This window comes from Pseudophryne corroboree, chromosome 11 (genome assembly GCF_028390025.1).
Source record: "Pseudophryne corroboree isolate aPseCor3 chromosome 11, aPseCor3.hap2, whole genome shotgun sequence".
NCBI classification, from domain to species: Eukaryota; Metazoa; Chordata; class Amphibia; order Anura; family Myobatrachidae; genus Pseudophryne; species Pseudophryne corroboree.
This window is the reverse complement of record NC_086454.1, coordinates 73623364-73636330: the sequence shown is the minus strand read 5'-3', so window position 1 is coordinate 73636330 and position 12967 is coordinate 73623364. Positions and strand designations below refer to the sequence as shown.

The following is a 12967-nucleotide window of genomic DNA, read 5'->3' as shown; positions in this document are numbered from 1 at the left end:
GTTAACGTCCTTACCCCTACTTATTACAGCTTGACAAAGGCAACACACGGCTTGACACATGTTGTCCGCATTTGTGTTGAAATAATTTCACACCGAAGAGCTGATTTTTTTTGTATTTTGACCAGGCATGTCAATGGCCATATTCGTCCCACGGACAACAGGTGTCTCCCCGGGTGCATGACTTAAACAAACCACCTCACCATCAGAATCCTCCTTGTCAATTTCCTCCCCAGCGCCAGCAACACCCATATCCTCATCCTGGTGTACTTCAACAGTGACATCTTCAATTTGACTATCAGGAACTGGACTGCGGGTGCTCCTTCCAGCACTTGCAGGGGGCGTGCAAATGGTGGAAGGCGCAAGCTCTTCCCGTCCAGTGTTGGGAAGGTCAGGCATCGCAACTAACACAATTGGACTCTCCTTGGGTATTTGTGATTTAGAAGAACGCACAGTTCTTTGCTGTGCTTTTGCCAGCTTAAGTCTTTTCATTTTTCTAGCGAGAGGATGAGTGCTTCCATCCTCATGTGAAGCTGAACCACTAGCCATGAACATAGGCCAGGGCCTCAGCCGTTCCTTGCCACTCCGTGTCGTAAATGGCATATAGGCAAGTTTACGCTTCTCCTCGGACGCTTTTAATTTTGATTTTCGGGTCATTTTACTGAACTTTTGTTTTTTGGATTTTACATGCTCTCTACTATGACATTGGGCATCGGCCTTGGCAGACGACGTTGATGGCATTTCATCGTCTCGGCCATGACTAGTGGCAGCAGCTTCAGCACGAGGTGGAAGTGGATCTTGATCTTTCCCTATTTTAACCTCCACATTTTTGCTCTCCATTTTTAAATGTGTTGAATTATATGCCAGTAACTATCAATAGCAATGGCCTACTACTATATATACTGCGCACAACTGAAATGCATCACAGGTATGGATGGATAGTATACTTGACGACACAGAGGTTGGTAGAGCAGTGGCCTTCCGTACCGTACTGCTATATATACTGGTGGTCTCTGTGTCAGCAAACTGCAAAACTAAAATGCACCACAGGTATAGAATGTAGATGGATAGTATACTTAATGACGACACAGAGGTAGGTACAGCAGTGGCCTTCCGTACCGTACTGCTATATATAGTATACTGGTGGTCTCTGTGTCAGCAAACTGCAAAACTAAAATGCACCACAGGTATAGAATGTAGATGGATAGTATACTTAACGACGACACAGAGGTAGGTACAGCAGTGGCCTTCCGTACTGCTATATATAGTATACTGGTGGTCACTGTGTCTGCAAACTGCAAAACTAAAATGCACCACAGGTATAGAATGTAGATGGATAGTATACTTAATGACGACACAGAGGTAGGTACAGCAGTGGCCTTCCGTACTGCTATATATAGTATACTGGTGGTCACTGTGTCAGCAAACTGCAAAACTAAAATGCACCACAGGTATAGAATGTAGATGGATAGTATACTTAATGATGACACAGAGGTAGGTACAGCAGTGGCCTTCCGTACCGTACTGCTATATATAGTATACTGGTGGTCACTGTGTCAGCAAACTGCAAAACTAAAATGCACCACAGGTTTAGAATGTAGATGGATAGTATACTTAATGACGATACAGAGGTAGGTACAGCAGTGGCCTTCCGTACTGCTATATATAGTATACTGGTGGTCACTGTGTCAGCAAACTGCAAAACTAAAATGCACCACAGGTATAGAATGTAGATTGATAGTATACTTAATGACGACACAGAGGTAGGTACAGCAGTGGCCTTCCGTACTGATATATATAGTATACTGGTGGTCACTGTGTCAGCAAACTGCAAAACTAAAATGCACCACAGGTATAGAATGTAGATGGATAGTATACTTAATGACGACACAGAGGTAGGTACAGCAGTGGCCTTCCGTACTGCTATATATAGTATACTGGTGGTCACTGTGTCAGCAAACTGCACAACTAAAATGCACCACAGGTATAGAATGTTAATGGATAGTATACTTAATGACGACACAGATGTAGGTACAGCAGTGGCCTTCCGTACTGCTATATATAGTATACTGGTGGTCACTGTGTCAGCAAACTGCAAAACTAAAATGCACCACAGGTATAGAATGTAGATGGATAGTATACTTAATGACGACACAGAGGTAGGTACAGCAGTAGCCTTCCGTACTGCTATATATAGTATACTGGTGGTCACTGTGTCAGCAAACTGCAAAACTAAAATGCACCACAGGTATAGAATGTACATGGATAGTATACTTAATGACGACACAGAGGTAGGTACAGCAGTGGCCTTCCGTACTGCTATATATAGTATACTGGTGGTCACTGTGTCAGCAAACTGCAAAACTAAAATGCACCACAGGTATAGAATGTAGATGGATAGTATACTTAATGACGACACAGAGGTAGGTACAGCAGTGGCCTACTGTTTTGTAATGCTATATATTATATACTGGTGGTCACTGGTCAGCAAAACTCTGCACTGTACTCCTCCTATATAATATTATACTGGTGGTCCCCAGTCCCCACAATAAAGCAGCACACTGAGCACAGATATGGAGTGTTTTTCAGGCAGACAACGTATACTGGTGGTCACTGTCAGCAAAACTCTGCACTGTACTCATGCTATATAATACAGCTGCTCCCCAGTCCCCACAATTAAGCAGTGTGAGCACAGCTATATGCAGCACACTGTGAGCACAGATATGGAGCGTTTGTTTCAGGCAGAGAACGGATAACTGGTGGTCACTGATCAGCAAAACTCTGCACTGTACTCCTCCTATATTATACAGCTGCTCCCCAGCCCTCCCCACAATTAAGCAATAGTGCACAGCACAATCAAGTTCAACAATAACGGAGAGGACGCCAGCCACGTCCTCTCCCTAACATTTCCAATGCACGAGTGAAAATGGTGGCGACGCGCGGCTGCTTATATAGAATCCGAATCTCGCGAGAATCCGACAGCGGGATGATGACGTTTGGGCGCGCTCGGGTTACCCGAGCCATACGGGAGAATCCGAGTATGGCTCGGACCCGTGTAAAAAGGGTGAAGTTCGGGGGGGTTCGGTTTCGAGAAACCGAACCCGCTCATCACTAACAAAAAGGAATTATTATGCAGATTATACATTGATATATATACAGTATACAGGTTGAGTATCCCTTATCCAAAATGCTTGGGCCAGAGGTATTTTGGATATCGGATTTTTCCGTATTTTGGAATAATTGCATACCATAATGAGATATCATGGCAATGGGACCTAAATCTAAGCACAGAATGTATTTATGTTTTATATGCACCTTATACACACAGCCTGAAGGTAATTTTAGCCAATATTTTTTATAACTTTGTGCATAAACAAAGTGTGTCTACATTCACACAATTCATTTGTTTCATATACACCTTATATACACAGTCTGAAGGTCATTTAATACAATATTTTTAATAACTGTGTGTATTAAACAAAGTTTGTGTACATTGAGCCATCAGAAAACAAAAGTTTCACTATCTCACTCTCGCTCAAAAAAGTCCGTATTTCGGAATATTCCGTATTTCGGATATTTGGATATGGGATACTCAACCTGTAATACATTATACATGACAGGCTCTTCATTCCAAAATAGTGATTCTTGTTATTTTTGTTATATATATTTAATATTATATAGTATACTAATACCCCTTTTCACACAGAAAATTAAATTAACGGGTGAAGAAGCTCTACCCAGTATTTTAATAAAAAACATGGGTCCTTTTTCTGTGTGAAAGGGTCAACCCCCGGGTTGAAATTGCTGGGGGGGAGGTCAGGCAGTGACGTGCGGTGGGGTGAGGCAGGTGAGGCAGAGCCTTTCCTGTCATACTCATGTTTAAACCAGAGTTTTGACTGAATAAAATATATGAAAAATACTGATAATTTTTATAGCCCAAACTCTGGAGTAAAAGGTGTATGGCAGGTGAGGCAGTGCCTCACCTGTGTATTCTTTCCACACATCTCTAATCAAAACTCACCAGATTTCCAGGAGTTTATAATGTTGCACCTGTGTATAATGCCCAGATGTACCCTTTAGCTCATATATTGCATGTAAATCTGGCTCTGGGGTTAGCCAGTGCCTCCAGAGCCATTTAGCTCACAGCACGTCCCTGAGTTCAGGCAGAGACCGGCAAAACGACCTGGGTAATTTCTGGGATTTCTATCTGAAAAGGGTATTAGTGGGAACTTCAAATACTGTAAGCACGGAGTTCGGTTGCAACCTCATGCAATGTGAGGATGTAGCATGTTACCATTGTGGAGAAACTGCTCCTCTTTAAATCTCACCTCCATGGAGTAAAAGTAAGAAGAAGTCAGGTTTTCCCGCTGGATAACCAGTGGTGCATTTACGTGTGAGGTGACCGACAGAACCTCACTGCTAATTGGTTCTCCCCCACAGATAGAATTTTGATAAGTCTGTCACTGAACCAATAATTCATTTTTTCTTTCATAGACATCATCGTGGAACTTCATAGTTACCTGGTAAACTTTTCTTTGTAAAGACATACAAATAAAAAAGACATAAAAGGAGTGATATCCATATGGCATGTGTAATATATTAGTTGCCAAACTGGCACAAATAAGATTTTCTGCTGTACTATGTGCCAGTCACTGATATGGTATATAGCCAATACACAATTTCTTTTACTGTCTTAATTGCTTCTTGCTGCCAAACCCATTTTCTTCATGCGTTTACACCTCTGATTAATTCACTCTTTTTCCCATCTTGGATCATGTCTTTTTAGCTACCTCTCAGAATTAATTGATTTGATCTTTAGGCAGTCATACATCAACCCTTCCCAGAAGATACCCAGGTAAGACAGTGTCAGATACTCGTTCCAATTAACACACAAGCAAAAACCACTTCACTGATTTCTCAGTGTGACTCAATGTAAAGAACATCAAACCATTGATCCTTAACCCTTTCCTGGAAGTTAGACAATCTGTCTGCAGCGTTTCTCTTCCATCGCTTACAGAATACATGGCATGTTTGTTTGTCAGTATCAGAGAACATTAATATTCATTTGTGACTCAGAAAGGGAAAAAAAAAAAAAAAAACATCTCTCTGGGTTGTGACTTTAAAGAGCGGTTTTTTTTTTACCCTGCAATGCAGCAAAAGTTAAATAAACTGAAAGGCAATCAATACAAAAAATGTGCAAGGTTTTAATACCTGGCTACGGAAATGTAACCTATCCTGCTTGTTTGTTTGTCAGAGGTTTTTTTTTTTTCCAGCTTGTTTAATTAATGGAGAGATTGAGCTAAAAATTAATGACATGTTTGTAATTAAAATATAATGCTTTGATCCAAAACTTAACACCAGGGCATAATTAATTGCATGATGCAAATGGTATCAGTGTGCTGTGACTAATACTCACTTTGATCATCTCACTAATGACATCAGAGGTCTGATTGGATGCGACGGGCTACACCACATTGTGACGTTTGCGTTGGGTTGCTAAATAAGCCTTTTTGGGTATCCAAGAAGCAGCCACACTGCAAGAAGGAGTTAAGAGAAAACGTTAACTTTACTTTCTTTTTTTTTATGCTGCTAAATCTGTGTTGTGTGGTAGCTTTATATGCTACAATGCAAGTCCATGAAGTGTTAGTAAGCATTGCAAGGAAGCAATCAGTCAGACTCCTACAACACCCATCTGCAGAAGGCAGTGAAAAACCCTTAAATAATACATACTATCAGACTTCAGTAGAGTACATTGAGACAAATGCCACGATGTGAAAGGTGTCGCTGGGATTACCAATGACGTGCTAATGGTTGTTCAAGCAATCTCAATGCCTCGTTTTCTCTGACTCACCAGCTCCCTTTGGGGCCTTGGCTAACGTCATTGAGGGACTTTGGGCTACCAGCAGATCACTAACTCTAGGCAAACCTTAGCTGCTCTTCATATGCATCCTTCTAGTCTTTAGAAAGGACTGAGGTCATTGACAAGTAACCTGACAGCTTTTTATCAATAGTCTTCCTGCAATAATAAGAAATTGCCTTTTCTTTTCTTCTTCTTCTTTTTTTTTTTTTTGCAGTTTCTGTGTAAATTAAGACTTTCTATCTTTGCAGTGTTGGCTTTCAGATTCTCCCACTCATGGCTGTACAGACAGCTGAAGTTGAAAAAAATATCTTTTTTTTCCTAGTGCAATTCTGAGATTCCTTAACTTCAAACAGAAAGAAATGACAACATTTTTATAAGTGAAAACATGTTGCTATTTTAAATCCTTCCAAGTGGGCATACGGTCCTAAGAAGGAAAAAAAAAATAGAAATGCTAGGCTTCAAAATAAAGTATTTCGTATTTGTTGTTATTTTTACTGTTTACATATTTGCCTGCTTATTTGCGACTGCAATTTCAGCGATGGGACCTGCGCTCGTCAGCGCAAGTCCCGTCCTGTGCATGTGCGCGCAGTTAACTGCAAACACCTCAGCCTGATTCACAGGCAGAGTGGTGGGCGGGGGGTCGCGACTCAGCATTTTTTAGGGCGGTGCTGGAGGAACAGAGGAATATCGGCGGCGTTTTCATGGTGACTGCGTGTCATCACATGCAGCCGCAACGATCAAAAGAATAGCAGCAGCTTCCATAGTTTCTGCGTTTCATGCTCTAATTGCGTTGCGATCTCAATTAGAGCGTGATGGCAGTGGATGGGCAGCTGGTAGCATGCTGGGCGATGCACAGCCTCCAGCATGCAATTGAAAGGATTGGAGATTCTGCTAAAAAGCATGAATAAGGTCCCTAGTCCAGTGGTGCCCAAAGTTTTTGAATTATGGCGCCCTAGAGTATCAGAATTTTTCTCACAGCACCTCTAAGCTAAAAGTTTCTTAATGAAAAATGTAAAAATAAATATTAAATTGAGTCAATTGTGTTTATATGTCATCCTTAGGGTCAGTTGTGTGGTGAGGGACAAGATTTGCTTCTGTTTGTCCACATATTTTATGACTGACAGCCACCAGCACTGGTTTTCCTATTATATTGACCATAAATTATTAGAATTGGTCCTGAACCACCAATCCAAGGCACCAGAGCCAGATTTAGGGGTCAGGCGGCCCCTAGGCACAATGATATTGGCCGCCCATGACACCCCTCCCAAGCACAATGATATTGGCAGCTAAACATCCACACACCCCCCCCCGCCATGTTTGCAGGGCTTGATAACTCACCAGCTGTACCTCTACAGTCATTCCTCCCGACCCGCCTGTCCATCCACCCTCCATCCACTGCCGCTGCTCTAAAACGGCAGCAGGTGGGGAGAATGCTGTGCTGCGCCGCTGCTCTGATGCGGGGGGGGGGGGGGGGGGGACTGCCATATACACATTGCACCAGGTAGAGATTATTATACACATTGCCCCTTGTAAAGCCTCATATGCACAGTGCGCCAGGTCGAGCCTGTTATACACTGCGCCAGGTTGAGCCCGTTATACGCATTGTGCCAAGTATCCCCTTATGCACAATGCACCAGGTAGCCCATTATACACGTTGCACCAGGTAGCCCATTATACCAGTTGCACCTGGTAGCCCCTTATACACATTGCACCAGGTAGCCCATTATACACATTGTACCACGTAGCCCATTATACACTTTGCACCAGGTAGTCCCTTATACACATTGCAGCAGGTAGCCCATTATACACATTGCACCATGTAGCCCATTATACAAATTACACCAGGTAGCCCATTATACACATTGCACCAGGTAGCCCATTATACACATTGCACCAGGTAGCCCATTATACACATTGCACCAGGTAGCCTATTATACACATTGCCCCATGTAGCCCATTATACAAATTGCACCAGGTAGCCCATTATACACATTGCACCAGGTAGCCCATTATACACATTGCACCAGGTAGCCCATTTTCCACATTTTACCAGGTAGCCTATTATACACATTGCACCAGGTAGCCCATTGTACACATTGCACCAGGTAGCCCATTATACACATTGCACCAGGTAGCCTATAATACACAGTGCACCAGGTAGCCCCTTATAGCATTGCACCAGGTGAGAGAGAGAGAGCATGAGAGTGTATGTGTGTCTGTCTCGCCACCATCCATGCTGGATCCTGATCCTCGGTTCCCGGCTCATCCTCCCCAGCATCAAGTAAGTAGCTGTGGGGGGGGGGGGGTTGCGGCCCGCAGGAAGTGGATGGACGGGTGGGAGGCTTGCGCCCAAGGCTGGCGGCTGACGGGGGGGTAAGGGAGGCAGCCGGATGGGGGAGAGTAGCTGGCAGCGGGAGGCAGCCACAGTTGTTGATGAACAGCTGTGGTCAGTAGACGGCCACTGATGGCTCTGTCGGGTTGACTGCCAGCCCTGCTAGCCCCACCATGAGAAGGTGGGAGGGGATTGCTGTGCTACTCCTCTGGTTTGGGCGGGAATGCTGTGCTGCCCCCAGCAGGTGCCACCCATAGGGGTGTGCCTCACTACAAGGCACCCCTGCAAGTGCACTGAAGAACCAGGGTGCCACGGCACACAGTTTGAGAACCACTGCCCTAGTCAATTATCCATGGGCCTCACTGTGTGGTTCAAGCTTCAAGCCTATTTCTTCCCAAATTAAACCCAAGGTTAACACATGTTAACCCATAGATGCCAGGTTAAGTACCTGCAGCTATAGGTTAATGCACTTTCGGCTCCAGTAAGGGCAAAGAGCCTTATTTGCTGCAGATTTCTGTTCATACTTCCGGTGGGTGCGAAGATAAATCCATCGTAAATGGAACTTCTAAATCCATTTAATCCCCCACCCCACGACACCCCTTTATTTTACAAATAACAGGACGCACAGTGTGTACAGAACCTCTGGCACACACCTACCAATGAATAATAATGCACTTGGTGGGAAGTATATAATTTGGCTAATAAAGATGTCATTTTTCATAAACAATTTATTTAGAAAGCCAAGCAAGGGTTCAATGATGTGGAGCATTTATGGTGAGGTGTTGTACTGATGGGAAAGCGGTTTTTGAACTTGTAGATGGGAGTTACAAGCAGGGAGCCACACCAACTGCCAGTGAGCCCCGGAAGGCGATGTTTGTCAGTGTTTGGAGTGGCAGTTGGTGTGGCTCTCCTATTGTAGATTTTGCCTGTGCTGCAGCCGCCACTGGCACTGGGCTGCAGCGCCGACCAGAGCCGGATTAAGGGGGGGGCTCCGGGGTTAAGTACCCCGGCCCCCCTGTCTGAAAGGGCCCCCCTTCGCGCGCCACAGATCGGATCTGTAATCCGATCTGATCTGCGGACCTGCACTCCGCTCCCCTCCCCACTATCAGCCCAGCAGCATCCGTTGCTCACAGAGCCGCCGGCGCCGCTGAGCGCTTCCTGGGCTGCTTGCTGAGTGACGACTCAGCTGCCCAATAGTGTATCACCCTGCATGCCTGCTGCTCAGCGACTGGCTGAGCACACAGGCTGCAGGAAAGAAGGAAGCTCCCTGCCAGCGCGTGTGTACTGGCCGGGTGAAGACTAGAGACAGGCTCCATCCTTGATGTAAGGTCAGGATGGGTTGTTTAATTTTTTTTAAAGTTATGCATTAAATTTAAACGTAGGCTCTGGGTTGTGTGTGTATATGCATGTATATATATATATATATATTAGAGATGAGCGGGTTCGGTTCCTCGGAAACCGAACCCGCCCGAACTTCATGTTTTTTTACACGGGTCCGAGCGACTCGAATCTTCCCGCCTTGCTCGGTTAACCCGAGCGCGCCCGAACGTCATCATCCCGCTGTCGGATTCTCGCGAGGCTCGGATTCTATCGCGAGACTCGGATTCTATATAAGGAGCCGCGCGTCGCCGCCATTTTCACACGTGCATTGAGATTCATAGGGAGAGGACGTGGCTGGCGTCCTCTCCGTTTATAGAGAAGAGAGTGAGACAGTAGAGAGAGACACAGTAGTAATTTTGGGGAGCATTAGGAGGAGTACTAGTTACTTGCTGAAGTGATAGATAGTGTGACTGTATATTATCTGACTTGTGGGGGAGACACTGACAGTGGGGAGCAGTTAGAGTCTGAGAGCAGGACTCAGGAGTACATATAACGTACAGTGCACACTTTTGCTGCCAGAGTGCCACACTGCCATTGTGACCACACTGACCACCAGTATAATATATATTGTGATTGCTTAGGAGTACTACTTGCAAGTTGCTGATAGTCTGACCAGTGACCTGACCACCAGTCACCACCAGTTTAATATATATATATATAATTGTATATAATATATATATAATATTGTATACCACCTACCCGTGTTTTTTTTTTTTTCTTTCTTCTTTATACATACTACTATAGTAGCTTACTGTAGCAGTCTGCGGTGCTGCTGAGCTGACAGTGTCCAGCAGGTCCGTCATCAGTCATTACATAATAAATATATATACCTGTCCGGCTGCAGTACTAGTGATATTATATATATATATATTGATTTCATCTCATTATCATCCAGTCTATATTAGCAGCAGACACAGTACGGTAGTCCACGGCTGTAGCTACCTCTGTGTCGGCAGTCGCTCGTCCATCCATAATTGTATACCACCTACCCGTGGTTTTTTTTTTTTTCTTTCTTCTTTATACATACTACTATAGTAGCTTACTGTAGCAGTCTGCGGTGCTGCTGAGATGACAGTGTCCAGCAGGTCCGTCATCAGTCATTACATAATAAATATATATACCTGTCCGGCTGCAGTACTAGTGATATTATATATATATATATATTGATTTCATCTCATTATCATCCAGTCTATATTAGCAGCAGACACAGTACGGTAGTCCACGGCTGTAGCTACCTCTGTGTCGGCAGTCGCTGGTCCATCCATAATTGTATACCACCTACCCGTGGTTTTTTTTTTTCTTTCTTCTTTATACATACTACTATAGTAGCTTACTGTAGCAGTCTGCGGTGCTGCTGAGCTGACAGTGTCCAGCAGGTCCGTCATCAGTCATTACATAATAAATATATATACCTGTCCGGCTGCAGTACTAGTGATATTATATATATATATATATTGATTTCATCTCATTATCATCCAGTCTATATTAGCAGCAGACACAGTACGGTAGTCCACGGCTGTAGCTACCTCTGTGTCGGCAGTCGCTGGTCCATCCATAATTGTATACCACCTACCCGTGGTTTTTTTTTTTTCTTTCTTCTTTATACATACTACTATAGTAGCTTACTGTAGCAGTCTGCGGTGCTGCTGAGCTGACAGTGTCCAGCAGGTCCATCATCAGTCATTACATAATAAATATATATACCTGTCCGGCTGCAGTACTAGTGATATTATATATATATATATTGATTTCATCTCATTATCATCCAGTCTATATTAGCAGCAGACACAGTACGGTAGTCCACGGCTGTAGCTACCTCTGTGTCGGCAGTCGCTGGTCCATCCATAATTGTATACCACCTACCCGTGGTTTTTTTTTTCTTTCTTCTTTATACATACTACTATAGTAGCTTACAGTAGCAGTCTGCGGTGCTGCTGAGCTGACAGTGTCCAGCAGGTCCGTCATCAGTCATTACATAATAAATATATATACCTGTCCGGCTGCAGTACTAGTGATATTATATATATATATATATTGATTTCATCTCATTATCATCCAGTCTATATTAGCAGCAGACACAGTACGGTAGTCCACGGCTGTAGCTACCTCTGTGTCGGCAGTCGCTCGTCCATCCATAATTGTATACCACCTACCCGTGGTTTTTTTTTTTCTTCTTTATACATACTACTATAGTAGCTTACTGTAGCAGTCTGCGGTGCTGCTGAGATGACAGTGTCCAGCAGGTCCGTCATCAGTCATTACATAATAAATATATATACCTGTCCGGCTGCAGTACTAGTGATATTATATATATATATATATTGATTTCATCTCATTATCATCCAGTCTATATTAGCAGCAGACACAGTACGGTAGTCCACGGCTGTAGCTACCTCTGTGTCGGCAGTCGCTGGTCCATCCATAATTGTATACCACCTACCCGTGGTTTTTTTTTTTCTTTCTTCTTTATACATACTACTATAGTAGCTTACTGTAGCAGTCTGCGGTGCTGCTGAGCTGACAGTGTCCAGCAGGTCCGTCATCAGTCATTACATAATAAATATATATACCTGTCCGGCTGCAGTACTAGTGATATTATATATATATATATTGATTTCATCTCATTATCATCCAGTCTATATTAGCAGCAGACACAGTATGGTAGTCCACAGCTGTAGCTACCTCTGTGTCGGCAGTCGCTGGTCCATCCATAATTGTATACCACCTACCCGTGGTTTTTTTTTTTTTTCTTTCTTCTTTATACATACTACTATAGTAGCTTACTGTAGCAGTCTGCGGTGCTGCTGAGCTGACAGTGTCCAGCAGGTCCGTCATCAGTCATTACATAATAAATATATATACCTGTCCGGCTGCAGTACTAGTGATATTATATATATATATATTGATTTCATCTCATTATCATCCAGTCTACATTAGCAGCAGACACAGTACGGTAGTCCACGGCTGTAGCTACCTCTGTGTCGGCAGTCGCTCGTCCATCCATAATTGTATACCACCTACCCGTGTTTTTTTTTTTTCTTTCTTCTTTATACATACTACTATAGTAGCTTACTGTAGCAGTCTGCGGTGCTGCTGAGCTGACAGTGTCCAGCAGGTCCGTCATCAGTCATTACATAATAAATATATATACCTGTCCGGCTGCAGTACTAGTGATATTATATATATATATATTGATTTCATCTCATTATCATCCAGTCTATATTAGCAGCAGACACAGTACGGTAGTCCACGGCTGTAGCTACCTCTGTGTCGGCAGTCGCTCGTCCATCCATAATTGTATACCACCTACCCGTGGGTTTTTTTTTCTTTCTTCTTTATACATACTACTATAGTAGCTTACTGTAGCAGTCTGCTGTGCTGCTGAGCTGACAGTGTCC

The 12967-nt window shown here is 43.6% G+C and overlaps 1 long non-coding RNA gene across 2 annotated transcripts in view; it reads right to left on the bottom strand.

Annotated features, from left to right (window-relative positions):
- The window catches only part of LOC134969943 (uncharacterized), a 266149-nt gene that overhangs the window by 46059 nt on the left and 207123 nt on the right, over window positions 1-12967 (bottom strand). Inside the window, exon 1 of one of the 2 annotated variants that reach the window (XR_010189578.1) lies at window positions 5414-5516. The exons of the other annotated variant lie outside the window; for it this stretch is intronic. This is a non-coding gene — a long non-coding RNA (uncharacterized LOC134969943). Of the gene's footprint in view, window positions 1-5413; window positions 5517-12967 lie in introns of those variants that run through there. 2 annotated transcript variants of the gene reach the window in all.